Consider the following 21399-nt stretch of genomic DNA (forward strand, 5'->3'; position numbering starts at 1 on the left):
AAAAAAAATATGCCATATATTTAGAAAGAATAGGGTTGTGACTACCTAACGATGTTTCGCATATAATGGCAGTTATACGTAACACATACACATTTTTTCTGTTGAAACAGCAGCCTACGAACAGCCTTCCGCATTGGATTAATTATGTATTATTTCGCATTGTGCTTATGGAAGCCGAAAACGTTGCGTACTTGGTAAGTTCTAGCTTATATGCTGACGTAAAAAGCGATCGTACAACGCCATAATGGACTATTTTTCGGCGCGAGGTACTCGAATGGCATCGAATAGTAACGGCAAAAATGCTCACACTGTCTTCGAGAGCATTCTCCTGCCCGAACGAAATACGCCTGTCGCATTCGGCTCTGTCGTGGGGCCTGTTACTGCGGCTACCAGCCTATATTTTACCTATAGCAGTTGTAATTACGAATCGAATTTGTCTTGTATATGACCTTACTTCGAAGAATCCTCCACAGATGATTTATAGGCATGATCAGTCAGGTCGCTATTGAGTCCAGAGGGCTCGTACAGTCGTTCATGGCGCTATTTTCATATTCTCAAAACACAGCGATTTTTTTTTTCTTTTCTGAAAATCATTATAAACACTAGCAATACACTACACCGATTCTTCATTGTCTTAAAGCAGTTCTACTAAAGAGAGATGCTTTTGTATCTTTGATTCGACGGATCGATGCGGCGGACCAGACCCCAATTTGTTCCCATATGCTAGAGTGTGTCTTCGTCAGTTCAAAGATCCTCAACTCTATTCTAGGGTGTCTCACCACTGTATTTTAACTTCTGCATAAAATGAGCCCGTCTGCAAAAATTGTGCGCACTTTAGGATCGAAAAAGCTTCACTAACGATTTTTTATTTATTCCACGTATTAAAACAACTAACGAATTAGATTATGGCATTTATGGACAAGGGAGAACGTGCCTACGGCGGACGGGCGTCCATGATGGAAGGTTCCAGTCAACAATTTTCACATACATTCACAGTTGAGCATAGCATTAATTTGAAACTAAAAAAACTAAGCCTCTAGATGGAAAGAAATGCAATTTTAAAGTTCAGATAGATGCGTCTTAACTGCCTGCTTGCTTATGTTTTAACTGTGGGCATAGGATTCACGTTTAAGTAATCTATAAGCCTGTTTTTACTTTGCTCCTATTGTTATGCGTTTGGCTTTATGACCGTTTTGGGAGTCATAGTTTGCTTGCGGGCCTCGTGGGTCTACAGGTTCGTTAACGAGTAATGTAGATTGCTGATCAGTTGGTGTTGTTTTTTTTACAGAGTGAGGGTCACGAGGTTAAGTGACGCGGCTAAGAGTGTTTCCGCTGCTGAAGTGGGCCGGGCCGTGCATGATTTTCTGATAGAAACAGAGCCTCTCGATTGCAATAAGGGAAATGATCTTAGATAGATATGTTTATGACAAGTGGTATTTGTTAATAATATGACACGTTTACATCTCGTAGTCGATGTTTATGTGTATCTAGCCATGTGTTCCAAGTTGGATATGTCTATGATTTCTGTGTTTGGAGTCCCACGGACTTGCGAGAAGGTGGTGATCTGGACAAAAAATTGTACCTGTGTTTACTATATTCCTGCAACGAGCTAAATACCCACTTTCGGGATTCCTATTGTATCTCACAGAACTGTCAACCTCAGTGAGACACGGTCACCTACTTGAGACACGTTTGTCTCACTATTTTGAGTATAAATATTCCAGTTAGGTCTTGGTTCATATCCGCTAGTATAGGCGTAGGATCCAATCCGCATGAACAGTTCAATGGTGATGATTGATTGCTATTTCAGTTTTCGTAAGGATAACTTATATGTGACAAAACTGTATATTACGTTGCACTTTGTTGAGTTATCGAAATGCGGAGGCATTAGATGTAAACGAATAAACGGTCTAAAATTTAACGGCATCTTCAAAAAACGAGTAGATTATACTTATCGGATTTTATTCATGATTGATAAGGTGGGGACAAAAGAATTGCCCATTTTGCACGATTCCCAGCCATTTTGTTAGGTTGTTAGATATGATACATGTTGGCTATTTTCTGTACAGCCATTAGCGTTCTAAAGTAATGATGCTTCATCAGCCAATGTACATTTCTTGCTTTCGTAACTGAAATCGACTTGCAGCTCGGCGGATACCTAACTTCTAAACTCTTCAGGGAACGAGAGCAATGATCGAACCACGTCAGTGTCGGCATGGTAGAAAGATCAGTTCGGGTCTCGTGACTGTCAGCTTCCTCGAAGGCTCCGGTTCATAGGTTCGATTGCTATAAAAGGACTTGGTCTTTATATTCGGACAGAGACGATGTGTAGACCGTTCTAAGGTGCGAGACATAGTCTAGCAGGAATCATCACTGGTATTTTGACAATTTACATAGCATTTCCTAATGCTGTTCTAATCTAAACCTTAATTAAACATGCAATTTGCAGTAGTCAATGTAGGTATTATTTAATACCACTACCGCATAACAGCACGATTAACAATGCGTTTGCTTCTGGCAAGCCCAGGGTCTTGAGCGTGCGTTAAATGGCTCGAACACGAGTGGGGTCGTCTTATTTTTGCAGCGGGTATAGTTTTTCCAAAGTTGGCCATTGAGAATCAGAAACTTGCATCAACACAGTGGGGTACAGTTAACCAAAAAGACATACTATTTATACTAGCAAGTTCCTGACCTGGTTTGTGGTGATTACAACAATTTTAAGCGACAGCTTATCTTCTTGTTCTATTTACATTATTTTTTAGAGGCTTTAAAATTTAAATTGTTAGTCATCCATACATGCTACGAGACGGAAAAACGTCTTTGCAATTTGCGCAAATAGCCTCAATAGTTCGGATTTTTACGTGCGGTATTGCCGTTAGGCATAGTTTTATCAAGCGGCTGGCTCGCACTACGAAACGAAGTCTGCCTATGGGTTCGACTTTAGACCGCAACGTATCTCTAAGATTAGTAGGCAAATACGTTGCTCACTAAGCAAATGGTCTACCAAGTCTCAATTGGCCTCTTTAATCTTTAACAATCCATTGCGATTGCATTAAAACGACGTTCACGCTCTGGGATCGACACACTGTTTCGTTTTCATTCCATTGCCTATAAGTCCTGCATCGGTAAGTATGCTGGTACAGATTCTATACTATATTTGCTTTATATCGAAGCTCTTCAGGAAAACCACTTCTAATCCGGATCTGACCACACCGCGCAGCTAGACAACGTGTGTCAAGAGAACTGCGGACAAAAATAACATTCGGTCTTGAACGAGCTTGCTTAGTTCCGGCACCTCAGCCCAAGTATCTGCCAACGGCAGAGGTAGACTTGCGCACGAATCGTCGGTAGATATCATACATCATGGTACTTTTTTGTTGCAGCTATCCGCGAATCTCAATTAGGATGAACGCATCAGCGTTCACTTGGTCGAGAACCTTACCCATGATCGTTAGTGGAGTTTTTTTTTTTATAAGTAAATTAAAAATACAGCCCATATATACTTATAATCGTTAATCCAATGTCGAAACACCCATTTTGAGTCTATGCTATCATTCAATACATTCGCGTAGAATTTCGAAAAGTTACTATTATTTTTCTTGTAGTAGGATTGATTTTTCCTACTGTTGTTTTGTAAGAGCAACAATATGTGTATTCACTGCGTTGTTGACAAAGTACTAATGGTCGCTGCATTAGCATACTGTATTTAATTGTATTTATAATTCCTGGTTAAAGATTGATTGTCTCTGTCTAGATAGAATACGTGACGGATCCTTCCTTAGCCTGTTTACATAGTACATGTATATATACATTAGCTTGTTGTGGGCTTATTCCGTCTCAAAGAAGACATGATGTAATAATCGCTCTCTGTTTCGCCTGACAATGCAGCAGTCCATTAAGCCGTCAAGATACGGTCCGAACTATATACGAATTTGATACAATATCAAGCAACCAGCTGCAACAGGTTCCGTAAACAGCAGTGTAACCGCGCATTTCAGGCGGATTCTCCTTTTAATTCCTGTTGATGTTGCATCTTTATCCTATAAATGCTCGGTCACTGACGAAACGTGACGTCTGTGCCGTTTGTATAGCCACTGTCTCTGAGCTGGAATGAAGACCTAAGGAAAAGTCTATCTCCAAAATGCCGCCTATGGTTAACGACCGCGCCAACGCAATTGTTTGCGGATGGAAAGTACATCGTGTATGTCGTGCACTTGAAGTCACTGCAGGACTTTTATTTTGTGAATCGGACATCAGTACGCAGAGCGTATTTGGTTACGGCAAACAGTATTTTCACGCCAATGCATACCCCAATGTTTATGTATGCCTGTCCTTTGGTCCCGTAAGTATGAGCAGAAAAAAAAAAAGCATAACAAAGCAACTTAGCAATTTGTCAAGAGCCGACGTTGACGTCTCATGCATAAATCATTTCGTGTACTTACTAACCATTGCGTCTTGTTTTTATTATAAATATCTATTGCAACGATTTGTAAAGAGACTATTTACGAGCCATCAGGTTTTGCAAATTAATAGTTAACTATCGTCTTCTTTTAGTTGTTAGCCATACGACGTTGTATTTACTTCAGTATAATAGCGACATATTCTACCTATTTGCTAATTTTCATTGGCTTAACCCGATCTAAACCTTAACCTTCGTCATCTCTGACGGCTGTCTTTTTCTTTCACATCAGGCCCTAAGCAAAATAAGCATTGCTGGTAGGTCCGCAACCCGAGAGCCTCTACGACCTTGTCGATAGTTTTATGTGAGGCATATTTCAACGCAAGGAGATAGCAGGGAACGATGAAGATTCGCGCCCTGCGTCAAGTTTGAATTTATACCGAATAGTTCCATAGAAAGGCTCGAAATTTCCAGCGGCTTTATCAACAACAATGATAAATGCTCGGGCAGCAGTAAATCATAACGTCAATCTGCATAAATGATAATTAGCGGGATTGTGGATTGTTTAACAATGGCGGACAATGCAATCTAATCTCTAGTCATCGGAACGAAGCATGACGTCGTGCGACAACAAATGCTAACTAACGTAACTGTGAAGGAACGAATGCTGATATTTAGGCTTGGCAGGCATTGGCTGACAGCGGCGCAAAGCATAACTATCTCTAAACTAGTCCTAAGATGCTTCTATACAATGACTACTACATTTATCAATATTGTGTAACATCTATATGGTGATGAATGGATAACGTGCTTTCCTACTAAACGTACGGGCAGGTGATAGCGTTTGAAAGCGAGCAATGACATACGATTTCCTCCATGCGGGAAAGGGCCACTAGACAGAAACGATGCTGTACGGCGCTACCTGATCTAATTATCCGTACGCTTGTTCATCTATTTAGTTTTTAGATGAAGCAGTACGAACTTGCTACGTTGTATTATACCTTCACTGGGTCAGAGTTTAGCGGGCATACAACTTACCGACACAGTTTTTAGACTCATCAAGCTCAGGCAGATGATTCATTTTGTCAGAGTTTCTTTTTTGTAGTAAGTTAGATGTACCATTCGGGTAGTGTTCTGCTAAATCATGTTCCCGTTTTACGTAAATAAATTCTAAACACCCAAGTTCGTACTAGTTTCTTTTCGAGACGCCGTAACCATAATTCAAAGGAGTACTATACGAAATTCGCCATCGGACGCATAAAATTAGATCTATTTGCCTATGCCTTAAAGCGCAAAGCAAAAATGTCTATATAACTCCTACTAATAAGGAATTCCGTTTACGCGGAAGCCATTCATATGTATAACACGATAGCAAAAAAAAAACTAGCTTTCGAACATTTATACACATAAATATACCAGATAACTTGAACGGAGTAAACCCTAATCGTGCATATGGCTGTATCGGGGCATCAGATAATTTTGGCACAGTCCAGCTTGAATTGGATCGACACTTTGCTTAAGCGATTTTTTTATTTACCAGATCGGAAACTTCGAAAAGTTTCAACTTCGCCCTCGGACCGAACGCTCCCAGAAATTAGGATATCCTCAGAAAGGTTTGCGTTCAATTTCTGCTTAAGGTTATCAAGGTGGGCGGCGGAAATCGTAGCTAGTATCGGAAAGAGTACATGATTGTTTTTTTTTGATTGCTGTTTTTCCATAGTTCACACCGCAGGCAGTGGCAGTATCGGCAGTAATATTATTGTATTGTCATGTTGACTTACTAATCTTTAATGGGCCGGTTGCTGCTTAGGGTGTGATTGACCCAGACAATGCTCAAGCTTAATTAGGTTGCGAACGTTTCAAGCAAACCAATGTCTACATAATACATGCGTATGTGGCTGAGACATCGGCGTAATCCTTAGCACAGTTACACAACTAGATAAAAGCTATTATAATGTGTTTATGTTGAGTTACCTCCTGCAACTATCTTTGCATCTAGTATCAAAAAAGATAATCATATCTGTGTTTTTTTTTTGTATCCGCAGGCCCATAGATTGCTAGGATACATTCGCTTATACAGGATGAGGAAAAGATACGAAGTAGAAAGAACTCGAACATAAAACTGGAAAATGTTAAGTTTACAGCTGAAGCACCATTTATATCAACTGGAAATCGATTTTCCTTCCCAACAGGAAGGCCACTTTGTCTAATCTATAGACTTACGTTTTTCTGTACCTTGAGCATTCTTTTGCCCCACGCTTTACAAACTTATACCGCTAATCATGAATCCAATGACCAATCATCCTCTGAATTATGATAAGTATTCATAACGCGATTTATCTATAACTTCAGCAATACACAACTTCCGGGCAGATACAGTACATAAAAGTAAAAAAGGAACGTAGGCTAATAATACACGAGCCCTCCATTTGTATTAATGGTAAACACCGAAGCATTTAACGCCATTACGTGCTGACCACCGAGGCGTCGAAACGCGGCTGAGTGTCCACTGCTGCGCGAGGGATTTCAACACTGGCTTTCCCTATACTTCTCCCTGTTTTTTCCTATTCCTGCTTTCCCACGTGCAGAATGTAAAAGCAATTTCTAGATTAAAATAACTTGTTTTGCGTACCGTTTACATATTAATCATCATTCGCCATCAGTGTCAGCGCCGCCACCGACGTTGATATTACCTGTAGGAAGTTAAATGCTGAAAACGCTGACCATCTGCTTTTTGACTAGAACGGCCAGTAGTAGTAGATCGAAAACACATCGGTGTCAATCATGGTTACCGGTATTAAGGGCGCTTGTTATACTGTCTCGAAATAACCATAGAGGCATTGGCGCACGTACGTACTTCTTCACTAGCATTAGCGCTATAGTAAAATAGGAACATGCAATTATCGAAACCTGTTATGGAATAGGACCTAACTTGCGACATGGGAGACGATGGGGTCATAATTGTGTGATACTTTATTGTCGTTATGTATTTATACAGGTGCTGCTAAGATAGCTGTGTTTGTGGGAGCACAGAATAGAAGAACTAATTTTTATGGACGAGCTCAGGCAACATCACACGTCGAAATGGTAGGCTTGTGAATACTGCTACGTATCTATGGGCTGGTAGAACTGTAGACAGCAAGAGAGAGGGTGTATTTGTTCGAATGTGTATAGTAGAATTGTGTGTTCTATTTTATAAGCGAATTTTACGTTGCTGGTTGTATTGTAGGTAAAATCAAGCACTAGATGAAAAACACAGGAACAACGTTAGATTAGACCAGTCTTAAACCTAGTTTTCACTTGAAAACTTTTAATAGAAATATACTGTGGGATACCGTTTGCCTTATCGGTTGACCGAGAGGTAACGTATGAAATTGTCCACCGTTGAAAGAAATGCCACTACGCTAAGCTAACAAACTCAATCGACGGTTAAAAATTTCTACGTTACACAAAAGCACGTTTCATACACTCAAACTTCTCTCGTACCCGTACATCTTTCGTGCAGGAACATTTTCGATTGCACTATTCATTGTAGTAAGGGTGCGGTTGTAAAAATAAAATTGACATGATTTTTTTTTACAGTTGTTAGAGGTAATTTATTATATCATACACCTTCTGCTTGTAATGGTATTGCAGTTTTTTCTGCCGATCGATTTCTGTTCGTTAAAGCCACGCCCGGTGCCCCTAAAAAGAACAGTTAGTGTTGACTCCTGGGTACAAAAACTCCCATTTCAGCTTCAGAGTCCATTGCCCAGGTAGAAGCCTGTTCGAAAAAAACTTTCTGTCGTTAGCAATTTACAGGTGTAGTATAATACGCAACGCTATCATTTTGGTGAAGCTGCATTTCTGGGTTGACTTGGTTTCTTTGCCAATCTAAACATAGAACGTAATTATTAGGCATCATGGCCCTCTTTGACTCACTCCTTCGGGTTTGTTTGCAAGTAAAATTATGTGAGGTAGCTACTGTAATTTTCCCCCTGATATTGTTCAGGCAAGATCGAAAAGCAGTCTAGCTCCATTTTGCATTAGGAAATCGTCCTGACTGCCGTCCGTAAGTATTCATTTTCGTCACAACGGGTAGACGCCGAGCAGTTGCGTTCAACCCGTATGGTTATCACTGTCATCGTGAAGATGCAGTAGTAAGATATTTATAGACCGTAGAGACATTTCGTCTTATGCTGGAAGGGATCAGCCTTCTGAAGCACTGTGAAGTAACAGTTCCAGGCATAAACCTCAAAAATGTATCAGCATTATTGTTATTATTATTATCGTACTATTTACCTATACTATATCCACGATAGTTTCCATCGCGTTATAAGCAATGACCTTATTTTCAATTGACGTTTAAGCCCGTATATGAGATCACTATAGAACCTTTGTGAAGCACCACTCGAAATTACCCGTTTCAAAGTCAAAACCGGAACGTACCGGCAGCTTTGCCATCAAATGAGGAGAGGTTTTCACAGAACGCTTCCAAAATTCCATTTTTATTTCCTATTAAACATTTACCCTTTTGATCTTGTCCTTAAGCTTACTTGTCTCGTGGGAGCCCTCGGTGCCGAGACGCTTTAGAGGACTTTATGCAGCTCTACCCGCATGTATTTGAATCAGCGTTGCTTGGTCAAAGTGAAGTATTCTGTTGCGAAGATTCTTGCTATTGAAAATGCAATTATGTCAGTACGCTGCGGTAACCACAGCGACACAGGGAATCAATACTTGCGAGATTAGTCCCTGCCGAGGCATAGGTCATCATCAAACAAGAGCGACTCGTAAGTTAATACTATGTCATTGTATGTCTGTAATAAAACGCATATGAGGTAAGCCAAATAAACGCCTTCTAAAGTATTACTGTAAATCGATAATGTAGCATTTAGACAAAATAACTGTTTTACGAGATAACAAAACGAACGCAAGCCCTCGGAAAGGACTAACGAAAACATAGAAACTCGTTTGAAGCAATTTTCAAGGTCTTGGTTTTACGAATTCGTTTTAGTCAATGATAAAGCCCCATTTTGACGTTCGAAGCATGCGAGACGTCCATAATCCGAATTAAAGTTATACAGTTTCAATTACAGTACCGTGCCTCTGCTCGCCTTGTGTTTAAAAGTCGTCTTAAGACTTTCTTGTTACTAGTCGTTTCGTGGTCGGAGTTTTGTTGGTCAACCCGACATAACATTTTTACTATTAAACAACACAAAGCTAATACCCGACAAAGATGGATGATAGCACTTGTTTTCACGGCAACAACGGTTTCACTAATAAAAACGCACTATGTAAATGTAGGATTTTATTTATCGACAGTATTAGATACATGGTTAGTGCACATTTAGTTAACACTCATGGGCTCAGATCGTCTGAGATCCTATTTGAGAGCTGAAACAATATTAACTGCCCTTCTTGCAGAGCAATGTTTATAAGAATGTGCATTGCTTGTTATTTGAAGAGATTTAAAGGGTAGTGTAATAACGACATGATGTTTTGTATTGAGTTCAAGGTCTATAGACCTTGATTTCTACGAGCAGTAACCTCTGTATAGACTTAGAGCATGGTACACAAAACCCGGTTCATTCCATTAAAAACTAAGTAATAATATAGCTCTCGCCCTTCAGCCTATGCTTCGGTCTGATTAGGCCCTAACGTCCCAGATCTAAGTAAGTCGTTGTGATGATTTAGGCGTTACTAGGTTTATATCATAATCCAGTCTTGCACAAATTTATTGCATATTCGAATTCCTACATCTGTACAAAACATTTTTACAATAAACCTTCCAATAATAAAATATTTCTATGTGAGTAAAAAGAGAATGAAGTGAAGCCGAAGGCACATATGGAGGTTGCGTGGTTACAAAGTTAAGCGCGCATCACACAGGTTTCATAGTGGGACCCAGAAAAGCTTCCGAACAACAAGTTGTTAGACATTTTAGGTCTAGGATTGTACCTAGAAGTAGCTAAAGATTCGACGGAGCCCTAACAAGACTAATAATGTTCTAAACCGTTCTTTGAACAATCTATTTGAATAAATATTAGGACGGAAAATTCTGTGTTTTTAATTCTAGTAACGGTAAAGGTAACTTTGTTACTGAGTCCTTAGCTCGTCCCCGAACATGTTCTCCGACCGAAGTTTAGTTGAGTCGATCTGATCTTCGTTTAGTTGTTGTATTTGTAGCTTGCTTTTTGGAAACATGCTTTGATCATAGCGAAATCTTTTTAAAAAATGTAAAAATTGTTCAATTTTTTTAAAATTTTGCAGTTCCGACGTACGTATTATCAACTGCATTACCAGGAAAAAGACAAATCGAATTCGACAAAGGGCCAACATCACTTGAACCATCACGAAAGCCTACCAATCGATCGGCCCAATTTACTATTTTGACAAATGTGAAGCTCGAATTTACGGTTTCAACTACTGTAAAATGTCACCTATTTTTTTCAGATTTGGCACGTAAAATCACACATTTTACGAAAACACGGAGAAGCAATGTATCAAGCTGAGTTCTTCTGGTGTATGCTATACCCGGTGTAGGCTAAAAATAAGATCGGCATACGATTTCTAAGCAGCACGATCCATAATAGAAGTGCGCATGGGGCCAGCCACCGACTGGCGATGACGGAACTTCGTAGACGCTTCATAAAAATTGGAAACTATCCAAAATCGAAGCCACTAATTGACAGTATGTAGCGTATAATAAGATCTTCAAACAAAACCTAACGATAACGAACTAGTCTTTACAATTATTGAACTTCATCCATCCATCCATCCATCTAAAGCATGTATCGTATCGGTTTACTCAAATAAGCATAGTAATAACTGACAGCATCTATAGTTAAGCATAAAAGTGAGGAATAGTTGTTTATTCGAAGTATATCTGCTCAGCCATTCCTACGAAGCGCGATTTTCTTTTTCGCTTTTGCTGACCGACCCTGGGTAAGGTTTCCTATCAGGTGACACTGATCCCAGGGGCCTGTTCGCCGGCCAAAGTTGACCCATAGGTCGATGACATTGAAAGCACTGATTTGAAAGTTCAGTGTTATCGATGATCGGTGAATAAGCAATACATCCAAATTATCCACTCAGATTCAACAATCAGACTCCGCGATTTTATGACACTGCAACATGCGACACGGATGCAAGAGGGTTCGGAATAATATTTTTACGACGCTATTGTGGATTCAAAGTCGAGAAGAGATTATTTGTATACCAGAGGGCGCTCATTTAATATTTACCGTTCTAGTTATCTGAAGTATAGATGTTGATTTACAAATGATTTATGCACACTTTTGAAGTGTGCCGTGAGAATACGGCTGCTTTTCTCTGATCTTCGATTTATTTTTGCCTATGCTGGTCTTCTCTAGCTGCTAGTGCACGAAATGCTACAGCAAGTCTATCACATAGAACGCGTCAGCTTAAAATTTTTATCACTTAACCTTAGTAGAACTTATCGAATATTCTATAATTTGTCTAATGAACAAATTGTCAAACTCATACTTTCACGGGGCAGAAATGTTAACATCGGACTCTTAAGTGAGCAAGGCATTTCTCTACGAAAAGCATCTTCTTCGATGCAGAAAATGCCTGGTGTGAATTATCGCTCTATTTACCGAATATTTATAACAAGAAGCCTGCTATAAAAACTTTCGTAGTTTCACATATACACCAATTTAGATAGTGTTCTTTGTGTACGGTTCTATGGTTCGTATAAGTACAACCCTTTACAAGCCAACAACATCCGTAACGAACGAAAGTAATTCTTTGAAGGAGTATTTCAAGAAACGAAATATGACGCGATACGATATTGTACTGGGGCAGACGAGCAGTAGCGGTGTCTTTAATACATAGATGATCCATTTTCATTTCGTGTTCGAAATTGACTTTTACTATAGGCAGGCAGGCAGGCAGGCAGGCAGGCATTGTACCTCTATACAATCAAATTTACATGTATTAGACTATGTATCTAAATCTTCTGCTCTCGTTGACGCCAACTTTGGTGATCAAAGTGTATCTATGTAATTATAGTCTAGTAACTATAACGCACATGGTCTTATTCACAGATTTCTCTTCATTAGCCCAGCGTTCGCTTGGTGGGCAAATTCGAGTTAACTAGTGACATAGTGTTCGATGCGTCCCAAACGCTATCCAAGAGGAAAATAGAACAGCCGATTCTTTGCATTCTGGGACATAGCGTAAGAGAAGCCACTGATGTTATTCTTTCTGACTTCTAGCGCCAGAAATGTGGGATATTTTGAATCTTCACGCTTGTGCTAAGACTTGATAGACTCCCTTTACTTTTACCTATGCCACAAAAATTCGAATGTCAGACCTTGAATGTTTTGTTGCCAGACGCCGCTGACTCTGTCGGCTCCTTTACGTACGGTCCGAATGAGAAAATGTGTATCAATGTTTGAAGATGGTGTAGACATCTGTCGTTCAAAGCCTGTAGCATTAGCGAAGCCATTGCTTCTACCAAAGCAACTTAGGCACTGAGGGCTTGATTCAAGCCGGCCCCTGTTTGTGTTCACTTAACGCAAGGTTTTCATCAAAAACAACTTCAATCAACGTCCTCAATTTGCATAAGAAGCATTTGCGTTGGCTGTGGAGTCGATAGCCTGCGAGCTACGTGGCCGAAGTTCTAAATAGGCTTTTTTTTGCGCCTGTTCATAGAACGTCAGTTTACAATTAGATTAAACTTTTCTACGCGTTCAATGACTGTGGCTGCGTTGCAGTCTAGGAGAGGTTTATAGCTAAAGAAGCTCATCGACATCTATGATTTTTTTGGTCTTTTTGATCAGCGAGAGCGGTGAGGTGCTTTTGTTAACAATGTCGAAAAGCTATGGTCTACCTAAAAAGTGAGGTGTATTCGCTTGATTTAAACGTTCGCCAATGTTTTCCTTGAAAACTCATTATTGTCATTGTTTTTCTGCGTCTGCCAGATGCGCGGCGTGGGTTTGTGCCGTGTATGATATGGAAGCATCACCGCCGTGACAATAATGCGTTCATTCATCGAGATCATCCAATGAATTTTTCTATATTGGGACATACTTTCACAGGGAAAGTGTAAGATTTGTAGTCCTTATAATTGTGATTGAGCTAATAGATAGAAGAGCTCTATTAATTAGTTCGCGTATTTGCTTAGAATCAGTTCTAGAGGTTGCAGCTACTAGACTATAGTTGAGATTTGACGTTAAATCGAAGATGTACTATGATCATTCTTTTAGGTTCTTTGTTACAGTGTTCGACCAAACGCGTACACAGTGGTCCGTATCGAATATGTGAGTTTATTTGTACGTATGTACCACGAATATACAATCTCTCTATTTAGGATTATGTAAAATTAACATGTACCTTAGCATTATTGAAGGGTACAAACATTAGTTATCAGTTAGCAACTTTCCCTGCATGATTCTTTCTAATGTTAATTCGAGTTAGACAATTTTTCCTTTTGGAAAAATTCGGAAGTAATGTGTACAAAGTTGTTTAGGAGATAGGCGTCATAGTCGTCTTCTATTACAGATAACAAGTTTTACTAATATATTGGTAAACTTTTATTGAATTCCCTTCTACTAGACTCGTGTTGCACGATGGCTCTCGATAAAGAAGAGTTGGGCTAACTTATTAACGGGTGACTACTGACAGAACACAGACTCTCTTTTTGAAACTATCAGCCTTAGTACTTCCGTCAAAATGTACGTCATCGTAAGGTAATGGTGATCAATTACATACAATTACAATACATATATATCTTACTATACATTACGGTCGTGGTGTAGTCTTATCTTGTTATCGGTTATATTATATGATATGATGTCGGTCTCAAATTCAATTACGGTTACATCTTCTTTGTTGAGCTTCTTTATACTAATTATGTTACAATCGTCTTATACCAAAATAGTCTTATTTTAACTAATCAGTTTGACAATAGGGTGCATTTTCAGAGAGGCTATTTTAGGAGGTTTTGAATTGTATGTTCTTGACACCCCTTTGCCGGGGGTGATTTGTTCTTTATATCGTATAGATTTTTAAGCGTTTTTTTATATATATTTTTTTTAATTGATAGCCGGAAATTTAGTTAGGAGTCTATATAGGGATATCTTTTGTGCTGTTGGATGGTAGTCCTTGACGTATAGAGTAATGTCCATAAATATTAATCTGCGCATTAAAAATTCCTGGGGGCAGGGGCAGAATTAACATAATGTTGTATGCAAAAGTTGTTTTTTCCTATTTCAATCTATAAATATTAAGAAAAGGAAAGCAAATGGCAATATATAAGCGTATGTTTAAAATTTCAACTTCTGCGAAGAAGAACGAAAAGCAAACGATTTTCGCCTCTCTATCACCCCCACCCCCCACCCCCCACCCCAACCAATAATTGAGTACGTTTTAAGTGCGTTTCTCTAAGAATTTCTTATGCATGTAAACCATAAAGTTGTAGCGTCTGAACATTTTAGTATGATTTTTTCTTGGACTTATTTTTTAGTGCAAAACGACGATAGACTGAAAAACAAATGCGTTAAATAAAATTTTCAGTTTCTGATATCAATTAGTGAGTTTCGACAAATTTCGATGGTTTTAACTAAACTATATTAGCTTGAATATGTATTTCACTTTGCAAACGGCGAAAAAGCCATTATTGCATTAACTTGTGATTCTTTAAATAAATTTGTAATAAATATCAATTGGAAGTTGCAAAACCTGATGTGGGCTACAATGCGGTTACAAATTTTTGTTTCAAAGATTTTCAACTTAAACACCAAATATCTATTATCGTTGCTTCAATCAAAACAGATCGCTTTTTACAGTTTTTTTTTTCTTCCAATGAATAGATTTCGAAAAAAGTATGTAAAATTTTCACAGCAAAAATGGCTTTTTTCTATTTGCATCTGTACTACAGAAAGGGTGAACATACCTTCCGAGCTACTTCTTAGCCCACTACTGAAAAAAACTTATAAGGAATATCAAATTATAATTTGTAACGGTTGACGAGACGAACTTCCTGGTAGAGCAAATTTCACTTCAGATATAATACATTTTTTAGAATGAAAACAAGACAAAGTATAGAATATGTAGTTTTAGGCAACATAGAGTACTCCTAACGTATCTTTTTTACACCAGCCGAGAGTTCCGATGAACTAAAGGAAAATACAATATGTTTTTGTATTTTGTAAGTATTTCCATAAATATGTGACTAATCTTTTCGGGTAGAAATTTGTTTGCTGCGTAAGTTCTACGTAGCGGCAGAAGCGGGGGGGTATCAATTGGAATGTAATACGTGTTCTTAAACGTACGTTTCAATTTTTGGGTGTAATATAGTGCTAAAAAGACAAAAAGTCAGTATAGCAGTCTATTTAAAAAACCGTTTTTCTTGTACCAAACGATAGATATCGATGAACTGAGTAAAAATGCAATATATGTTCTTATACCAAAAGGTGATACTTGAAGATGGATAGGGCCAAAAAAAAGAATATCGTATTCCTTATTTTTATGTGGTAAAAATGCGTTCTTTTTGAACCAGAAGCTTTGCTTAACACATCCCTGGAATAGAGTTAATAAGTCATATGCGTTTGTTATCTCTCATACGGTAAAAACGCGTTTTAAATGCATTTTCACCTTTTGGGATGTCCCAGGAACAGGGTCAATACGCCAGCTGACGTTATCCGTTGTAACAACAAATGAATGTTGGCCAGCAGTAGACTTGACTAACGAATGTCGGTGAGACGTCGCCTGACAGCCGACTCTATTAGGGTAGGTCGTTTTTATGTACGCTCCATAAACAATGGCAATTAACGTAAGTCGTTGAGGTGTCCACGAGCCGCTGACCTATTCACATACGTCCTAGAAAGCAAGTTAATTCAGCCAACATTCGAAGGTTTCCTTTTACAGATTTATAACAAATGACAAACTATTAAAACTACCACCAATGAGAGAGATAGTATTTAGAGTTATTTACTCCATACTTATTTCTATTTTACTTATACATTGAATTTTAAGAGCGAATATATCAGCTCTATGATAATCTCAATTATCTACAACAGACTGAGAAACATAGGATTCTAGTTGGCAGTTTTAACTTTTCTACAATTAACCAGAATTTCTTTTGTCTGTCGATTTCAAGCGAACATTGTATAGAATAAATATGCCCTACATTTTATACCCCGAATGATTTTTCTGCTGGTCGATCAACCTACAAATCAACTGAATGATGACGATCATCTGCATGATTTGAGATCATCAGACGGAAAAAGCCTATAACTCATGTACAAGTCCTACCAATGATATACGCTGCATAACCGATATGATTAAATAAAATTAGCTAACCGTACTTGAGATCATCTTTTATGGAGTAATATTGAAGTTATCACGGCCGTCGACATTGTTATCAGTACTTTTTTTGTTTGTCAATGTAATGATCTCTCCACTTAAGTTAAGTTCCTTTTCTCGATAAAGAATGTATCGTTTTGTCAGCATATGTTAGCCGAAACGTCAAAACGGTAGCGCACTTCACTGTAACAGAGTGTCGGAACCTGGGAATTGTGGTATACTTTCAAGCAGCAGAACTTCTCATACTGAGCCGGTCGATATGTACAGACTCATCGCAAACTCTCCGTATGTTTCACGCATCTACAAAGCTAGTTTTTTGTTCACGTCAGAACTCATACATCACAGATAGCGCTTCGACAGCACTACTTAATTGGGTATTTGCAAATGTCAGCCATCGAGTTTTCTAAACAATCGTATTTTCCCTAACGTGCTCGCATCAAATCTTCACTTTCTACTTCAGATAATACATTTATGTTCACTATAATATTCATCTGAATGTACAGCTTTCAGTTGACCGCACGTAACAAGTCGGAGATATCAAAGTGTAAACATTGCTCGAAGAACTTGCTTATGACTGGAAAACAACAATAACTGTATACAGTTATTGGTAATTAAATTACTTAATAGGTCGTATTGTACAAATGCCTTATCATGGGCAGGCCATGTTTCTAGACCACGATGACATCGAAGGATCCTTGTAAATGGCAGTATGCACACACTTACATGTTATTATCTGCATATACCAGCAGCAGCAGCAGCAGTAGCATATCATACACAGCTACATTGAAAGTTTGTGTAATTTCCAGCATTCACCGCAAGAACAGTTCGAATCAGCAATGGTAGCCGTTTCGTACCGCCTGACCGTCGCCGTAGTAACAGCAGACTTGATTTTGTATATCAACTGCGGATCTGCCAAGTATACTCGGCAGCCTACCTAAACGCCTCAACATCCCATTCAGCACTCAGATATGGGACAGCTGGCGTATGGGAAAAGCTTATTTATGTTACGATAGTACGATGCAAAACACGCCTGGCAGAGTTGCCCTGAGCTAGTATATATATATATATAGTAAAGGCTGGGCAGGGAGACAGGATGAAAAAGAAAAGGAACACTTGACTGCCGTTAGACTGCACCGTAATATTTCGTCTAACGATCCGGCACAACATCGTTTGTGATCAAAATGCATCTGATCCGATACGAAGCTAAGTCGCTGACTTCAGTAATACCTCGACACAGACGCATCAAATATCCATTCGGTAGAATGTGAACGTGTCGAATGGATAGACGTCCCATAAGATAGCGAGTTCCCGTTAACTTCAAACCAATATATCTTCCTCACTCGCACTAACCCAAAGGGGAACGTGTTATTGCGTGTTTCGAGCTCGGCATGACACTAAATCGATTGGAAGGTACATCTGAAATCGCTACTGCAAGAAAATTCGAAGTCATGCTGAGTTAACAAATAACATTTAAGAATAGCTTATTCCCGCCGCTTTCGCATTCACTCGTAAAGCGGCCGCTATAAATAGTGCAAAACCTATTTCAACACCGACGGTTTGCATATATGAAACATCTCGCCTTCGCCATAGACTATGCTCATTTAACTAAACAGAGGCTGAAGAGACATGAGCGCCTGCGTCATTATTATTAGGGCTTCCGTATTTTCCCAAAAGAGATTATTTCCAAAAATGAGCAAACTCGATCGGTTCTTGTCAGGTTACTGTGTCCGAGCAAAGGACCTGGCCTTCGATAGATGAAGCCTTAAAACTGTGAACTGAAACGGCCAAACAGTATATGCATAAAGTTTAAGGCATATTTAATCAAGGTTTGAACTTACCCTGTAGTATCTCGACATATGATATTTTTTCGTGATTTATGGATGTAAATATTTGTCAATATAGAATCGCATATGGTCGCTTTCACACATAAACGATGTTGTCAACGTTCCCGGCTTAACATTTCATGAAATATGCACGCCTAAAAAGCAAGCTTACACGAAACCTAAGCATTCGTTTAAGGGACCTGTCAAGCGTAACCGAAATGCGCAAAATGGATCAGAAAATGTGTATGTCTGACGATGCAGCCGGTCCACCTAAAAATGGCTTGTATTCCGAAAATCGCCCTAAGTCACCCATAATTATATGCAGCTATCGGCGTGGCGCGCACTTCGAAAAAGCCAAGAGTATTTGATTCACCGAGGCTTATACAAGAATTAAGCGCAGTTAATAACTAATTAGAGAGCCCTCACCCATTACATGTCTAGGGCATGTATAACTAACATAGGCAATAGAAAACATTCCAACATATACTAATTGCGGCAGATATGTACCGCATAAAAGCTGCACGGATATATCTCAAGTACCGTCAAACGTAGATGATACCGTGTTTTACTTATTCTCCAAACGGAGTAAAAATTAGACGTATTACTATCAAAAAATATTAACGAACTATACGACCTTGATCAGGCTGCTCTAGTTCACTGTGATTAAACTCCAAGCAAAAACATCGTTTCCGCTTTAAGTAGTGGCGCAACTTTGCCGGCAGCGTCTGCATTGTTCATCAGTTTTACAACATTAGGCCAATAGGAAACTGGCCAAAGGCAAAGCGCCTTTTGGCTTGAACAGAGGTAACCCGAAGCGTAGGCTATTCTGGAGACGCAATACAACTGCAACAACGTAAAAGTTTGAAGTATGAAAAACGACCGCGGACAAAAGGATTTCAGATATAAGATGAGCGTATTTTTACGTTTTCTTGTGACATTCATTTTGATAGGGCCCAGTGTGAAATGACCATTGAGACGTAATATTCGCCCTCATTGGTTAACTGTTAAAATTTAACTAACGCGACTTCTGTAATTTGTCGTTGATGAAGCGTCGACGAGGAAATTGTTTATTCCGCACTGTTCAATCTGCTAAGTACACGATGGAAATCCACAAATCGTTTAGATTAATGTCTAGATTGTTCGATTGGTAAAATCCTCAGATTATTGCTTTCGACTCCTAGTGTTTGGTGTTCTAGCGGCAGCATGCTCCTATTCGATACTTCTAGATGAATTCGATCTAAAAGGCTATCCTTTCTAGACATGCGACAAATAAAATGAACGGCCACACGAATTATTGCACTCGTTGCAATAACTCGTAATTTGTTAGTAGATCGTAATATGCACCTGCCTCCAGTGAACGAAACGTTTCCTTTTTTTCAAGCTATCACTTACTTACGAAATCGGCATCAATGGTGCATAATTCTATAGTGGGCTAAAACACTGATCGCATCCTACAAGTACAACTTCACAGTTAACAAAAAGGAAGGAACTAATTAAACTCTAATTTTTGCTACAAGCTAGAGAAAATAGATTGACACGCAGAAGCTTCATGATTAGCAGCTCCATTGCATCAGATCACAAACAGTTGGATCGGTACCAACAATAAATGTATTTAATGACAAGGAAATGTAATAAGTAATGTAGAACTGATTTTGAATTTTTGGCGTTTATGCCGCAAGATACAGGAGATTATTAGGACGACGACGTCCATGAGGAGAACCCCGCTACAGGTATCTGGTTACGTATGAAAATGGTATTTCTAGGGATTAATAGTAAAAAAAGTCAAACAAGCTAAACTAAGATACATGTGTATTAATAATTTATTCCCATTTATAAGCTATTGTGCCAAAAAGCCTAGGACGTGTTTGCAAGGAAGGACCTGGCTGAAGAACGTCGTAACGTGCTACATGAACTTTCATTGGGCAATCCTCGTTCAAATCACCGAGATATTTTATTACGGCGCTGTTAATAGTATGATTAAAATCAGGAGACACTGTAACATCTTTTCCCGCTGCAAGCGACAATTAGGAGACTCTCACAAATTTTCCATGGCAGCCAAGTCCAGCCATCCAACATTATTGCCTCAATAAACCTATTGCACAAATTTACCATTTCGCACTCACAAACAGCGTTGTGGCCCTCCATTCAGTTCAAATACGTACTTGAGTACGCTGGTACTTTAGGTGCACAGAACCTATTGTTTTTTATTTTACTTTATTTACTAAGAATTATGAATGATAGATCACTCAATAGAACTAGCCAGAGTGAATAGTTTCTAGCTACATTATATTTTACTAAAGAATTATACTCTAGATATGCCACAAGTTTAACCACTGCATTTTATTTATTAGCAGCGTATGATGCAACGTACTTTTTATTGGTTTGCATTCTATCGGTTAGTAGCAAGCAATGCTCTTACGATGTGTGGACAGACGTATGCGCTAAATTTTGTATGTAATTTAAAAGTTGTGATCAATTTTTGTGAAACTACACAGACAGTATCTCACTATATGTTACAACAGCCTTACGCGATATATTATCCGAATTGAACCCCTTGCGTCAAATGTTATCAGTTTGTTCGTCTGCTGCTATGATTCGCCGACGCAGTGGCGCGAGTATTTAAAACATTACACTTATTCAGAGGTGGAATAGGTCGATAATAATAGCCAGTAGCCATTTATATGCACTTTGCGCTAATTGGTAATCTTTTACTTACCCCCAGACCAGAGCAACTCCCCTACGGCTATTTTCCGTCCCTTTGCGTTGCTTATTCGATCCCGGCGGTTAGCAGTGGCCAAAACGCTCTATCGGATCTATTGACTAGGACGTACATATGTAGCACATGCTTATTCTAACCGCTGAAAG

At 39.0% G+C, this 21399-nt stretch overlaps 2 long non-coding RNA genes across 2 annotated transcripts in view; one reads left to right on the plus strand and one right to left on the minus strand.

The window, feature by feature from the left end:
• Positions 1-10832, plus strand: part of LOC111267620 (uncharacterized) — a 53343-nt gene extending 42511 nt beyond the window's left edge. Inside the window, exons 3-4 of the long non-coding RNA XR_015313885.1 lie at positions 7398-7486; positions 8930-10832. This is a non-coding gene — a long non-coding RNA (uncharacterized LOC111267620). The remainder of the gene's footprint in view (positions 1-7397; positions 7487-8929) is intronic.
• A 4351-nt stretch (positions 10833-15183) lies between these two features.
• LOC147752514 (uncharacterized) lies at positions 15184-21399 on the minus strand. Its single transcript, XR_015313890.1, has 2 exons — positions 21251-21399; positions 15184-16225 (listed from the first exon to the last, which is right to left on the minus strand). It is a non-coding gene; the product is annotated as an uncharacterized LOC147752514 (long non-coding RNA).

The sequence above is a fragment of the Varroa jacobsoni genome, unplaced genomic scaffold, assembly GCF_002532875.2.
Source record: "Varroa jacobsoni isolate VJ856 unplaced genomic scaffold, vjacob_1.0 scaffold_1203, whole genome shotgun sequence".
Taxonomy (NCBI): Eukaryota; Metazoa; Arthropoda; class Arachnida; order Mesostigmata; family Varroidae; genus Varroa; species Varroa jacobsoni.